Source organism: Scyliorhinus canicula, chromosome 2, assembly GCF_902713615.1.
Source record: "Scyliorhinus canicula chromosome 2, sScyCan1.1, whole genome shotgun sequence".
NCBI classification, from domain to species: domain Eukaryota; kingdom Metazoa; phylum Chordata; class Chondrichthyes; order Carcharhiniformes; family Scyliorhinidae; genus Scyliorhinus; species Scyliorhinus canicula.
In genome coordinates, this window is record NC_052147.1 from 242,429,587 (window position 1) to 242,444,417 (window position 14,831).

The 14,831-nt window shown below is 42.6% G+C and overlaps 1 protein-coding gene across 1 annotated transcript in view; it reads right to left on the reverse strand.

Annotated features, from left to right (window-relative positions):
• The window catches only part of map3k19 (mitogen-activated protein kinase kinase kinase 19), a 150,171-nt gene extending 136,130 nt beyond the window's left edge, over positions 1-14,041 (reverse strand). Inside the window, exon 1 of the mRNA XM_038789887.1 lies at positions 13,808-14,041. The gene's annotated coding sequence lies outside the window, so the exon portion shown is untranslated. The remainder of the gene's footprint in view (positions 1-13,807) is intronic.
• Between the last annotated feature and the right edge of the window lie 790 nt (positions 14,042-14,831).

Genomic DNA, 14,831 nt, shown 5'->3' on the forward strand with positions numbered 1-14,831 from the left:
GGAGTATCCTACAGCTCAAGTTACAAAGTTTGTGCTACTACGTCTTTTCACAGATCAGTGCATTATATTCAGAGCTGTTATTCAATTTTTAAATTTTGGGGGTTGTGTTACTTTCTTTTGAAGTTGCTGGTTATAGTACTCTACATCAACATTATTCTTGGGATTAGTGACTTCAAAGTCAGGAGCAAGGAGTGAGGGAGGACTTTCTTCCTCCTGACATCAGTATGTAGCAGCTTTGTGGATTGTGAAGGCTCTAATGGCAAAGTGTTCAATTCACTTCCTTGTAAAGAACTTTTCACTTTGGCTGATAAACAGTGAAACATTCCACATCTTCAATTTATGGATGTTACAGTGTAGTGGTTATATTAGTGAAATAGTATTTATGAGGTTTGAACTAATATTAGAGAAAATCTGAGTTCAAACATCCAACACTTGAGAATTCCGTTTTTAAAGATGAAAACAAAAAGTAGGATTAGCAAGAGAAAAATGACAATGACACTGTTGAATTATTTAAAAATCCAACATATTGACTAGTCCCATTTAGGGGGAAAAACCTACCATCCTTACCTGGTCTGATTGATATGTGCTGTACCAATGACTATTGCCTGCTCTCGGGGAAGTTAGAGATGGGAGAATAAATGCTGACTTTGTTTCTAGGTGGGATAGAAGAACAAAAGGATCATACCAATTACAAAAGGTTGTGCCACAGGTTAAAGCCATAGAAAAGTGTGGTGAACCACTGTACACCTGTATTATGGGATGGAAGGTAGGACCTGTATTACAGGTTCACCGGTAGCCCCTGCCGGCTGGCTCCGCCCAGTAGGAGGAGTATAAATATGCGTGTCCTCCATTGATCTGCCATTTCGCCAGCTGCAGCAGGAAGCCACGCATCTGACTGCAATAAAGCCACAGTTGTACCCAACCTTAGTCTTTGTGCAATTGATCGTGCATCAAAAAGCAAACCAAACACCAGGCATTATTTCTGGATGTATAAAATTGAAAAATAGGGAAGTTATGCTAAACCTGTATCAAACCTTGTTTAGTCTACCCTTCTGGTTTCCATATTACAAGAATAATTTAGAAGCATTGGAGAAGGTGCAGAGAAGATTTGCAAGGATGATACTTGGAATACATGGGTATACATATCAGGAAAGGAATGACATGCTGGGTTGGGAGGTCTTTAAAATTCTTAAAAGTTTTGATAGAGTTGATACAGAGAGAATGTTTCCATTTATGGGGATGAGCATAACTAGAGGCCATTAATAGTCACCAAAAATTCCAATAGGGAATTCAGAAGAAACATCTTTACCTATGCAGAGAATGATGAAAATGTGGAGCTTGCTGTTGTAAGGTGTTGGTATAGTTTAGTAGATCTTATTATGGTATTTGTAGTCTTAAGTAATTTTGACGAAATTGTGATATTATCATAACTATCAGCATTAAAAGCGTTAATGTAGTACCATGAATAGCTACTAGAGGGAGCTGCAGACACTACTATATAAAGCAGTAATGCTAGACCTTAGGGGAGTAGTAAGCAGAAGACAGCTAGAGAAAGGTCATCAGAGACGTTAGTGTGAGAAGATTAGATTATAGTTATACCAGTGAGTGAGATTAGCAGTATGTGAGTGTAGTTAGATGTTATTGATCAATTCTATATTCTAAAAGGACTAAGTGTCGCAACCCAGTTTAGTAGTGTAAATAAAATCACAGCTTTGTTTAAAAGCCATGTTGTTGTCTTTGTGGAACACTACGCAAACCATCTTAAATAAGCACCACAAAGAACACCACAGAAGTAACAAGGTGGATTGATGAGGGTAATGTAGTGCACATTGTCTATATAGTAAAAACCATTTGACAATGTCTCGCATAGCAGGTCTGATCAGAAAAGAGAAATCCCATGGGATTCGGGGAACTGGTGAGTTGGATCCAAAATTGGCTCAGCAACAGGAAACAAAGGGTATTGTTGATGGATATTTTTGAGAATGGAAAGTGGTTTCCAGTGATCTTATGCAAGATTCAGTATTCAGGCCGTTGCTGTTTGTTGTCTATAAGTCCATAAGATATTAGGAGCAGAATTAGGCTATTTGGCCCATCGAGTCTGCTCTGCCATTCAATCATGGCTGATATGTTTCTCATTCCCATTCTCCTGCCTTCTCCCCATAACTGTGATCCCCTTATTAATCGAGAACCTATCTATCTCAGTGATTTGGCCTCCACAGCCTTCTGCAGCAATGAGTTCCATTGATTCACCACCCTTTGGCTGAAGGAATTCCTTGTCATCTCTGTTTTAAAGAATGGTCCCTTCAGTCTGAGTCTGTGCTCTCGGGTTCTAGTTTCTCCCATGAGTGGAAACATCCTCTCCTCATCCACTCTATCTAGGCCTCGCAGTATCCTGTAAGTTTCAATAAGATCCCCCCTCATCCTTCTAAACTCCAACAAGTACAGACCTAGAGTCCTCAACTGCTCCTCATATGACATATATATTAATGATTTGGACTTAAATGTGAGAAGCATGACTGGGAAATTTGCAGATGACACAAAAGCTGGCCGTGTAATTGATAGTGAAGAGGATAGCCACTCTTTCCAGAATGGTTTGGCTGAGTGGGCAGAAAAGTGGCAAATGGAATTCAGTCCAGAGAGGTGTGAGATTTCGGCACAGACAATATGAAGATCTAGGCATCAAATTAAGAAGCAGAACCTGAAAGGTAATAATTTCTGGATTATTATATGAGCCATTTGCAAATTGGCATTGGACAAATTGGATTAGAGAAATGAATGCGTGGCTCAAAGACTGGTGTGGGAGAAGTGGGTTCTGTTTTGTGGGGCATTGGCACCAGTACTGGTGACATTGGGATCTGTACCATGTAGGATAGTCTACACCTGAACCATGCTGGTCCTGATGTTCTAATGAGCTGTATAATTAGGGAAGTAGAAAGAATTTTAAACTGAATAGTGGGGCAAGGGAGGATCAAATTGGGGAAGATGTGGTATACCAAAGAGTAGAGGTAAGGCAAGAGAAGAAGGTACTAATATGGGAAATGATAAATAGACCGTGACAGGCAGGGACTGCGAGTACAAATCTAAGAGTAAACCAGAAAGTAAGGCTAGATGTTACAAAAATAATAAAAGGACAAAACTAAAAACTCTGTATCTAAACACACATAGAATTCAAAACATGAACTGATAGCGGTAAGGTGCTATCGTGGCTGGAAGATCGTGCCCTATATATATAGGTACAGAAAAAGTCTAAGCTAGGAGCTGTCTCCACGCTTGCTTCTACACACTGCTCTGCCCAACACAACACTGACTCTTAGGTGTGGGTCATGTATTCTCTTATATCATTGTGTGGGTGGTACTGTATTCAATCCCATGTTAACCCTTTATGTGCCAGGCCCTTATACTGCACCTCCCCCAAGTCTTTACCCAGCATATTTATAAGTTGTCCCAGTTTGCCACATGCATTTACGTCAATACTACTACCGCCTTCTCCCCACCCTTCAAGACTCTGAGTTGATAGGTTGAGGTGATAAGGAAGTTTTGTGACCTTTCATATTTTGTCTGATTACTGTTGGAGGAGTAGGAAGCTGTGTTGCTGCAAGTAATCTATGTTGATTTGGAGGTTATTCTAGCATCTGGGTGTCTTTTCCTTCTTGTTTCTAGTTCCTCTCTTAATTGTCATCTATTCAAGGTGTTGAAGTAATCATCTTAATGGTTGGCTGGTCTAATCAATGAGAGACTTCTGGCACCTCTAACAAAAGTGGATAAACGTGCTCTGCAATTCATAGCTGAAGTCCAAGTTGCGAGAGCCTTTCTTGTTGGAGATCGCAGAAACTTGCAGTTCTGTATATTTTATAACGGTGGTTGGCTTGACATCATCTACCATTTTGGGGAGATTGAAGGCTACACAGGCATCTCTGCTCAGGGGAGAAAAATACTTGTTATGGATCATGTGCAACATCTCGAAGATTTGTTTGTCGCCATACCTCAGTGATTCCAAAAACATGCCTATGACCGGAAGTCTGATTTCTTCAGGTCCATAAGTGGTGTTTCTGTTGTTCATTGCCATAGGTCCCTCAGCCATAGTTCTATGCTGATCGGACCATAACAATGGTTCCCACGTCCAATTAAAATTGTATAAGATGGCCATTAACGAGATGTCCACATTCTAAAGTATAAATCCAGGATCTTTGAACTGACACAAGAAGCTTGGTTGTGTGTCTTCTTGGTGTGCTGTCATGGCCTCATGAATCCCCTTGGGATTTTCTGTGCTTCGTGATGTTTTTCTTTGTACAACATCCTGAAGTGCTTTGTACAGCTTTGTGCAGCTTCCAACTCTATCTACAAGTTTGCTGATGACATGACCATCGTGGATCGGATCTTGAATAATGATGAGTCAGAATACAGGAGGCAGATAGAAAACCTAGTGGAGTGGTGCAATGACAACAATCTCTCACTCAATGCCAGCAAAACGAAAGAGCTGGTTATTGACTTCAGGAAGCAAAGTACTGTACACACCCCGTCTGCATCAACAGGGCTGCGGTGGAGACAGTTAACAGCTTTAAATTCCTTGGGGGTGTATATCACCAAATATATGTCCTGTTCCACCCACATCGACACTACCACCAAGAAAACACAACAGCACCTATACTTCCTCGGGAAACTAAGGAAATTCGGCATGTCCACACTGACTCCGACCAACTTTTACAGATCCATCGTAGAAAGTATCCTATCTGGCTTCAATACAGCCTGTAAGGCAACTGCTCAACCCAAGACTGCAAGAAACTTCAGAGAGTCATGAGTATAGTGGTTAGCACTATGGTTTCACAGCGCCAGGGTCCCAGGTTCGATTCCCGACTTGGGTCACTATCTGTACAGAGTCTGCATGTTCTCCCTTGTAGCCACCTGGGGTGGCCACTGCCCAACACAAAATGGACATGTTGTAAAGCAAACAGCTTGCAAAGCGCTTGTATATTGGGATGGCTGCAGAAACCAGTTTTGACTGCTGCAGAAACCAGACAGCACTGTGAAAAGAAACCAGTTAACATACTAATGAGGCGATACCGGGCGATCCCCAGATACAATGGAAACAAGTTAAACACAGATCGATACATTGAATGGAAGGCCAGACTTTTCGGCGCCAGAGAAACCCAAAACAATAAGTCCCAAGAACCGCCCCAGTGACCGAGGAACTGCCCCATGATTGGGGGGTTCAAACATATCGATTGGGAAGAGACCCAATCGATTCCAAGCAGGTAAGGGATTCCGCCCAAAGGGGCGCGGATCCCCTGGGACCTATAAAAGACAGGTCCCACACATGGTTCAGTCTTCTGATCCAGCCCTCCAGCCCTTCTCTCTCTTTGACCAACACTCCTCCGTGGACCAGCTTTTGCCAAGAAGATCTTGAACGAGAGAGAGGAGAGGGTTTGGACAGCAGCCGCCAACAAGTAAGTGCCTCACAACGATCGCTACCAGAGATAGGCACTCCTGACCCCTTTTTACTTATACCAACCTGAAGTCTGCAGACCAGAGCAGAGCAAGAGGCCTTGTTCCCTGACCCAGCAGTTCCTTCGAGATAAGTATTAGTTTATTTAGCGGTAGGAGTAAGTTTAATCCTTTTAGCGTGTGCATGGGTAGTTATTATAATTGTATTATAATAAACTCAGTTGTTTGGACTTACTAATTGGTGTATGGTTTTATTGCTTTGAACTTCACCTTGAAGCTTGTGGCGGTGTCTTAACGACACCTGGCGACTCCAGAGCTAAGTAAAGAAACAGACCCAAATTGAGTGTTAAGCACACTCACCCAGAACAACCAACACCCTGTGTCTGCGAGGGTTTCCTCCGGGTGCTCCAGTTTCCTCCCACAATCCCAAAAGACATGCTGTTAGGTTATTTGGACATTCTGAATTCTCCCTCCGTGTACCCGAACAGGCGCCGGAATGTGCGACTAGGGGCTTTTCATGATAACTTCATTGCAGTGTTATGTAAGCCTACTTGTGACAATCAAGATTATTATTATGTACAGTAGCAGCAGAGTGTTCCATTTAAAAGATGCATTACAGGAGCTCACCAAAGTTCCTTAGACAGTACCTTCCAAAACCCATGACCAATAGCATTTAAAAGGACAAGGTCAGCAGACACATGGAAATATCACCACCTGGAAGTTCCCCTCCAAGCCATTCTCCATCTTTACTTTGAAACATTACATATTCCTTCACTGTCACTGGGTCAAATTCCTGGAACATTCTCCCTAATACCACTGTGAGTGTATCTACACCACATAGGAACATAGGAGCAGAAGTAGGCAATTCAGCATTTCGAGCATTCAGCATGACTGATCTTTTCCTGGTCTAAAAGCCACCTCTTCCCGACCTCTTCCCCATATCCTTTTAACCTGTTTTTTAAAATCAGAAATAACCTATCTCCCTGTTGAAACCATTTAATGATTCGGACTCTGTCGCACTATGGGGCAGCGAGTTCCACAAATTCCCCCTCTGAGAGAAGTAGTACCTCCTCATCTCAGTTTAAACTTACTGCCGCTCAACCAATATCTGTGACCTAATTCTAGATTGCCCCACAAGGGGAAATATTTGGTCTACATTTACTTTATCAGTGCCTTTTAGTATTTTATGTACCCCGATCAGATCCCCTCTCATCCTTATAAATTCAAGTGAGTATAAATACAAGCTGTTTAATCTATCCCAATACGTCAACCCCGTCATCCCTGGAATGCCACCACATCCTTCCTCAAATAAGGAGACCAAAACTGGAAACAATACTGCAGATGTAGTCTCACCAACACCTTATACAATTGCAACTTCTCTACTTTTATACTCCAGTCCTTATGCAATAAACACTACCATTCCATTTGCCTTTCTTATTACATTTTGTACCTGCATACAGACTTTCTGTGATTCATGAACAAAGACACCCAGATCCCTCTGCCCAGGCGGATCTTGAATCTGCTTTCCATTTAGATAATAATTTGCCTGGCTATTTTTTCAGCCAAAATGGATGACCTCTCACATATCCACATTAAACTCCATCTGCCAAATTCTGGCCCAATCTCCTAGCCTATCTATATCTATCTGTAAAATCTGTATCTCCCCTTCATTGCCTGCTTTCTCACCTATTTTAGTATCATCCACAAATTTTGCTATGTTACACTCTGTCCCTGCTTGCAGATCATATATATAGATTATAAACAGTTGAGGTCCAAGAACTGAGCCCTGCACCAGCCAGAGAAGGATCCATTTAACACGATCCTCTGCTTTCTGTCAGCCAGCCACTCTACAATCCAATCTAGTAGTCTACCCCCAACCCCCTGCGATCTCACCTTCTGGATCAATCTTTTATGCAGCACCTTGTCAAACACTTTCTGGAAGTCTAGATATACCACATCCACAGGTTCCCCATTATCCATCTTGCTGGTTACGGATTGCAGCGGTTCAAGAAGGCAGCTCACTACCACCTTCTCAAGGGCAATTAGGGCTGGGCAATAAGTGAAGTATCTGAAGTGTCCTTGTTTCTGTGCTGTTTCACTTAATAATAATAACAATCTTTATTGTCACAAGTAGACTTACATTAACACTGCAATGAAGTTACTGTGAAAAGCCCCTAGTCGCCACATTCCGGTGCCTGTTCGGGTGCACAGAAGGAGAATTTCAGAATGCCCAAATTACTTAATAGCCGGTCTTTCAGGACTTGTGGGAGGAAACATGAGCACCCGGAGGAAACCCACGCAGACACGGGGAGAACATGCAGACTCCGTACAGACAGCGACCCAAGTCGGGAATCGAACCTGGGACCCTGGCGCAGTGAAGCCATAGTGCTAACCACCATGCTACCATGCTGCCCACTAACTAGTCAGTGGGGTTTTCCTGGATCTGCGCTGAAAACAACTTTCAGATTGCCTGACGATCTGGATGGCTTTAAGGTCTTCCTTCACTTGAAGCATGTCTGAGAGTGTGTCGTCCACCACTCCTACATCTATTCTATCTCAGATTAGCTCAGATTTCTGATCACTGTAATCACAGTCTTCTGCCATTTGTACAGCTATTAATGAAGACATCAAAAGGTTCTCTTGGCTGCTGGCACAATTATCACACTTGAACCATGCAAGGATTTTGTTATTTCTGAGGTTAAAAAAAGCTTTGGATGATTTTAAGACTTCATCAAATTTTGCAGATGATTTATTCATTGCATGTCTAGCTGTAATATCATCAACTATCAAACCTACTCAATAAAGCAATGAGTTAACTTAGGTTTCCCCAAACTTTCCTGGCCAAAGAGCCCCAACTGACTTCTCAAGGGCATCAAGGAACCCCAAACATTCTTCTCATGTTAATGGCATGTTTTAGCCCCATCACATGATTCCCTTCCCAAAGCCCCTCTCAAATAAATCCCCTCCCAAAACCCGCCTCTCTTGAAGACCCTGCCAAAGACCCCTCTCATGGCCTCCCTCACATGAATCCCCTCCTAAAGCCCCTCCCATGAATCTTCCACCAAAACCACCTCCCATGAATCCCCTCCCAAAGCCCCCTTGCCATGGCTCCACTCCTAACATTTTGTTTATTTACCAGGATTTATCTTTTTTTTAAATGCGTTCTCAGGATGTGGTTGTCACTGCCAAGGTAACAATTTCTCTTTCTTAGTAAGTTCACATCTCTGCTGCTCATCCGCCACTGCCGCTCTTTCAGCACATAGGTCGCTCATCCACTCACTATGCCACTTTTATGGCCAGCAACAGGAAAACAAATCAAATTGGCGAATGAGAGCCCAGCCTCTTTCATAGAACATAGAACATAGAACAGTACAGCACAGAACAGGCCCTTCGGCCCTCAATGTTGTGCCGAGCCATGATCACCCCACTCAAACCCACGTCTCCACCCTATACCCGTAACCCAACAACCCCCCCCTTAACCTTACTTTTATTAGGACACTACGGGCAATTTAGCATGGCCAATCCACCTAACCCGCACATCTTTGGACTGTGGATGTTCAGCATCGGCTAATGAGAGGTGAGCCTTTAAGAAGCCATTGCTCAGAGAGAGCAGACTCTGATTGGTCAATTTGATTTTTTGCTTTTCTTTGATTTGTGCCCATTTCTGATCTGTTGTAGGGTTTCAAAGTATAAACCCTTACAAACTCCAAAATGTTTAATTTCTAATAATTGGATCTTCAGTTGAGCTTGACTAGTAACAACTAGTATTTGTGTATTAGCAGAATTTATTAAGTAAAATGTAAGTATATTTAACAAAATGTAATGAAGACAACCTGGATACTCTATCCATAAAGACCCAGGATTCCTTGAATGCTGACAGCGCAGTTAAAGTCAGTTTTCTTCAATCTCCAAAGTAAAGATGAACTTCTCAGAAGAAGTATGCCATGATGAAGTGATGGTAAAACTGTGCCAACAAGTGCACTAATTCTCTAACTTTTATCCCCACATTTCACTATCCAGCACTCCCTTTTTTGGAAATGGTCCAAATTCAATCTTCCTATTGGCCATAGGATACTAATTATCTCATGTCACCCCAACTTTGCAACACCTGCTTTATGGATTGTAAACCGTGATGCGGTTCCATCAGTTACTCCCTCAGACCCCAGAAGAATTTGTTGCGATATGGTTCATGACTTAGAATCCCTACATTTGGCCCATCGAGTCTGCACCGACCCTCCGAAAGAGCACCTCACCTAGACCCACTCCCCCACCCTATCCTCGTAACTCTACCTAACCTTTGGATACAAAGGGGCAATTTAGCACAGCCAATCCACCTAACTTGCACATCTTTGGATTGTGGAAGGAAACCAGAGCACCCGGAGGATATCCGCAGACACCTTGGCAAACAATTGGCATGTTTCCTCTTGATAACAAACAGTCATAAATAAAATCACATTCTCTTGTCAACATACTTAACCCAAGTCCCACACTAAAGCTACTAAAATCAACAGTTACGATCACCTCCTATCATAATATCAGAGAATAAAGGTTTCCTACTGTTTCAGATCAATTAAAGCAATGCAAATAAAAGCAAATTACTGCGGATGCTGGAATCTGAAACAAAAAACAGAAAATACTGGACAATCGCAGCAGGTCTGACAGCATCTGTGGAGAGAGAAGGGAGCTAACAGTTTGAGTCTGGATGACTTTGAAAAAGCTTTGACTTTGATGATTGTCCAGTATTTTCTGTTTTTATTAAAGCAATGCAAAGTTTGTTTCAACATATCTTAAGTTTTACTGTTTTAACCGTTCACAGAACACAGAACACAGAACAGTACAGCACAGAACAGGCCCTTCGGCCCTCAATGTTGTGCCGAGCCATGATCACCCTACTCAAACCCACGTATCCACCCTATACCCGTAACCCAACAACCCCCCCCTTAACCTTACGTTTATTAGGACACTACGGGCAATTTAGCATGGCCAATCCACCTAACCCGCACATCCTTCAAACATGTTTAAAAACAAACATGTACTGGTATTTTAAAACAGCTTTAGGTTACGACCAAAATTATCTTGACTAAATTGCTCAAGAGAAATTCCATCTATCCATTTGAAAAGTGGCCAACTCCAAATTTCATAAACACTAATCTACCTTTTGCAAAACATCTAGAAATTTTTGTTATCACTTTAATTGTTATCAGGACTTGCTTTGTCCAGGAATTTTACATTTTTAGCTCATCCCTGCTATGTCTGCTGACTCTGAACATTCTGGGTAATGAAGCTGGACTTCCATGGGATTCAAAGTGTCTTCTACTGCAGTGAAGAATTTAATTTTATTATGAAGTGCTTCAAGAGGTTGGTCTGAGACATATCAACTCCATACACCCAGAATACATTGATCCACTTCAATTTGCATACCACCACAACCGGTTGACAGCAGACACCATCTCCCTAGACCTACACTCATCCCTGGAGCATCCCAACAACTTGGAATCTTACATCAGACTCCTATTCATTGACTACAGCTCCACCTTCAACACCATAATCCCAGTCAAGCTCATATCAAAGCTCGAAAACCTAGGCACTGGCTCCTCCCTCTGCAACTGGATCCTCAACTTCCTGATCCACAGACCACAATCAGTAAGGATAAACAACAACACCTCCTCCACGATAGTCCTCAATACCCACAAGGCTGCGTACTTAGCCCCCTACTATACTCCCTATACACACATGACTGTGTGGCAAACTTTAGCTCCAATTCCATCTACAGATTTGCTGATGGCACGACAGTAGTGGGTCGGATCTCGAACAACAATAAGAGTACCAGGATGGAGATAGAGAACCTTGTTGAAGTGATGTAACAACAACAATCTCTCCATCAATGTCAGCAAAAACTAAAGAGCTGGTCATTGACTTCAGGAAGGAAAGCATCATAAATACCCCTGACTACATAAATGGTGCCTAGGTGGAGATGGTTGATAGCTTCAAATTCCTAGGTGTGCACATCACCAAAAATCTGGCCTGGCCCACCCAAGAAAGCACAACAGCGCCTACACTTCCTCAGGAAACTAAGGGAATTAGGCATGTCGACATTGACTCTTCCCAATTTTTACAGATGCGCCATAGAAAGCATCCTTCAATAAAAAGATTATTATTATCTGCGGGCATCACAGCCTGGTATGGCAACTGCTTGGCACAAGACCATAAGAAATGACAGAAAATCATGAACACAGCCCAGTCCATCATGCAAAACTGCCTGCGTCTATTGACTCTGTCTACACATCCCGCTGCCTTGGAAAAGCAGGCAGCATATTCAAAGACCCCTTCCACCCAGGTTATTCACTCTTCCAACTTCTTCCATCGAGCAGGAGATATAAAAGTCTGAGAACACGCACTAACAGGTTCAAAAACAGCTTCTTCCTGCTCTTACCAGACTCCTGAATGACTCTCTTATGGACTGAACTGACCTCCACATATCATCTTTACTGAGTAGTACTGCACTCCGTTTGTTTATTTTCATGTACAGAATTATCTGACTGGACTGTACGCCGAACAATACTTTTCACTGTACCTCGGTACATGTGACAATGAAACAAACCCAATTAAATTTCTGCCTTCACCTTCCAAACCTTTCTTTAGAGATTTTTTCTGCCGACTTACTTCCGTATCATTGCTTCTTCAGCTTTTCTTCTGCTTATTTGATTTTTTTTCTTCAGTTTTCCAGGATTTTAATTTTCTCCTGAATTGTCTTGTAAGGTGACATACTTTGGTCGTTCTTATTAAGGCATTCATAGTCTTAGGTAGTACAACAGTAAGTGTTTATTGACCACTGGAAACTATAAGTATAGATCTAGTAAAGATCCAAGCTGGGAGCTGTCTCCATGCTTGCCTCTACACACTACAGGCTGGATTCTTCCGCCCCGCCTACCACAAGAACGCCATGGGCGAGACACGGGAAATGGAGCAGTCCATTGACCTCAGGCAGGCTTCTCCGGTCACCGGGTGGACAGGCCAGAATACTACACTGACACCCAGGTGTGGGCCATGTGTTCTCTTATATCATTGTGTGGGTGGGACTGTACTCAGTCCCATGTTAACCATTTATGTGCCAGAACTTTTTGTGCCAGATAATTACTACCTCCGGGAGTGTTTGAATCGAACAGTATAGATTCATTTCAATTAGGTCAACATATGAGGGAGGAGGGAATAGAAGATTAGAATGACAGATTTACATGAGGAAAGATGGGAGGAGGCTGGAGTTGAGCATAAACACTGGCACGGACGTGTTGGGCCGAATTGCCTGTTTTTGTGATGTATATCCTATGTAATCTATGTAATCGTCCAGTCATTTTCAAACAGCATCACGACCCCCTCAGCCGGATGTAGCAGTACACAGGTCCAGAGCCTAGTGGGGCAGACCACCTCCTTCGTACGTCAGTGCGCTGTCCCAGGAACAGATTTTGTTAAAAATTGATGGAGTCTTCCCGCCAGAAGCAGCGGCAGAGAGCAGGTAACATGCCTGGTACACTGATTCACGTGCTCTGGGCATGAAATTACTGACGAGAGCTTCCTCAGTTTTGCAGCTGCCAGCGCGCAAGCAACAGGACTATATGAAGAATTGAAGATGGATTTTTTTTTATTTAGGAAGAGAGGGCCAGAGACACAAGCAGGCCAGGATCTCACAACTGAATCTGATGGAGAGAGCTTCGCAGGAGAGTCCATAGCAGGGCAAAACAGTGCTGGACTGAGCTACAGGACCACTGATAAACAACACGTACAGAAATTTAACACTGAATGGCAAAGCAAGTGAGATCGTGAGGACCAAGCAGGATCACCTGTCGCATTAAAGGTAAGCGAAAATGGTGGGTCGCGAAGTTCGGGTGGCGTAGGTCGCGAGGTTTGGGTGGCATGGGTCACGAAGGTTGGCCGGTGTGGGTCCCGTAGGTCGGTTGGTAAAGATGGGTTCCCAGAAAAAAAGTTTGGAAAACGCTAATAGTCACTTCTAAAACTGGCATTACACCACTGACACTGAATGCTAAATTCAGTTACCGAACCTTTACTTGGAAGAACCAACACCCCCCCAGCTGGTAGGAATTCGCAAGGATTATAGTTTGATTTTGACAATTCTGATTTAGAATAAGACTTCCCAAGTTAGCGTTTCAAAAAAGTAAAAAGCCGCAACTGTTAAATCTTACAAATCAAACCATTGACCTTATTCGTAATTCTTTGCTGTGTGTGACAACCGTTGACGATCCGAACATGTCAAAGTCAAAGTTGAAGTCAAGGGTCGAATAACCATGTGGAGTCCGACGAATTCATAAAGAAATTTAAACTATAAAATCAGTAATGGTATTTTCTGTACCTTTGATCTTGAAAAGTGCAAAGCCCGCCCTATTTCAGAATCGAGAAGGCGCGCTGCGGCGCTCTGTCCTGAGGACTCGGTGTTGTTCTGTCTGAAGGTTTATAGTTTACAGCCTGGTTGTCAGTAGCAACAGTTGAAGCTGAAACAAGGATAAGGTTTCACAGAGCAACCGGACAAAAGCTTTTCAGGAAAAAAAACACGCCAAAAAAAATCTTATAAAGAGATTAGTGCGAAAGGATCAATTTTGGACATTGTTTGGGAATTGACTGAGCGAATTGACAGTATCCACCGCACGCATCGCACGCAAGGTTTGGCTGCACTTCCCACGCAAAAGGAAACTTTATTAACTGTTCCAAAGGCAAAACATTTTGACGATAATTACACAAAAAAGGAAGTTGAATTCGTGTTCCTCAAAATCATATCCTGGTTGTCAGTCATAAGATGTAGTATGAAAAAGCAATGAAAGGCAAAATACGAATTCTATAAATCTGGTAAACTTGAGAGGAAATGATTGGCTAATATGTGGAAGTATATTTTCTTTTATTAAGTTCCCTATTACCCCATAGACAGTCGTTGCTATTGAAGCTATTGTCACTGTTCAGTGGGGCAATTTTCAAAAGTACAATTTTGAATGAATCCCAGCTGCGTGTAAATCACCTGTCCATTATGAATTTGGTTGCTGTGATCAATATTGGAAAATTTATGTCAAGTACGCCGTCTTAGTGCGGTTCTGGCTTATTTTCTACCAGTCACAAGAATGATTCCAAACTAAACAACGTAGCTGTGAGGATAGATTGGGCCTGTTTTCGTTGGAGAAAAGAAGGCTGAAAGGAGACATGAGAGAGGCACTCAAGATCCTGAGACATATGGACATGGTAAATAGTGGAAAACTGTCCCCTCTCAAGAGTATATTAAGAACTAGAGGGCACAGGTAATAATAAGCAAAAGGGGTAGAAGCAATATGAGGAAATTTTTTTTCACCTAGAGGGTGGTTGGAGTCTGGAAGAAACTTCCTGAGAGGGTG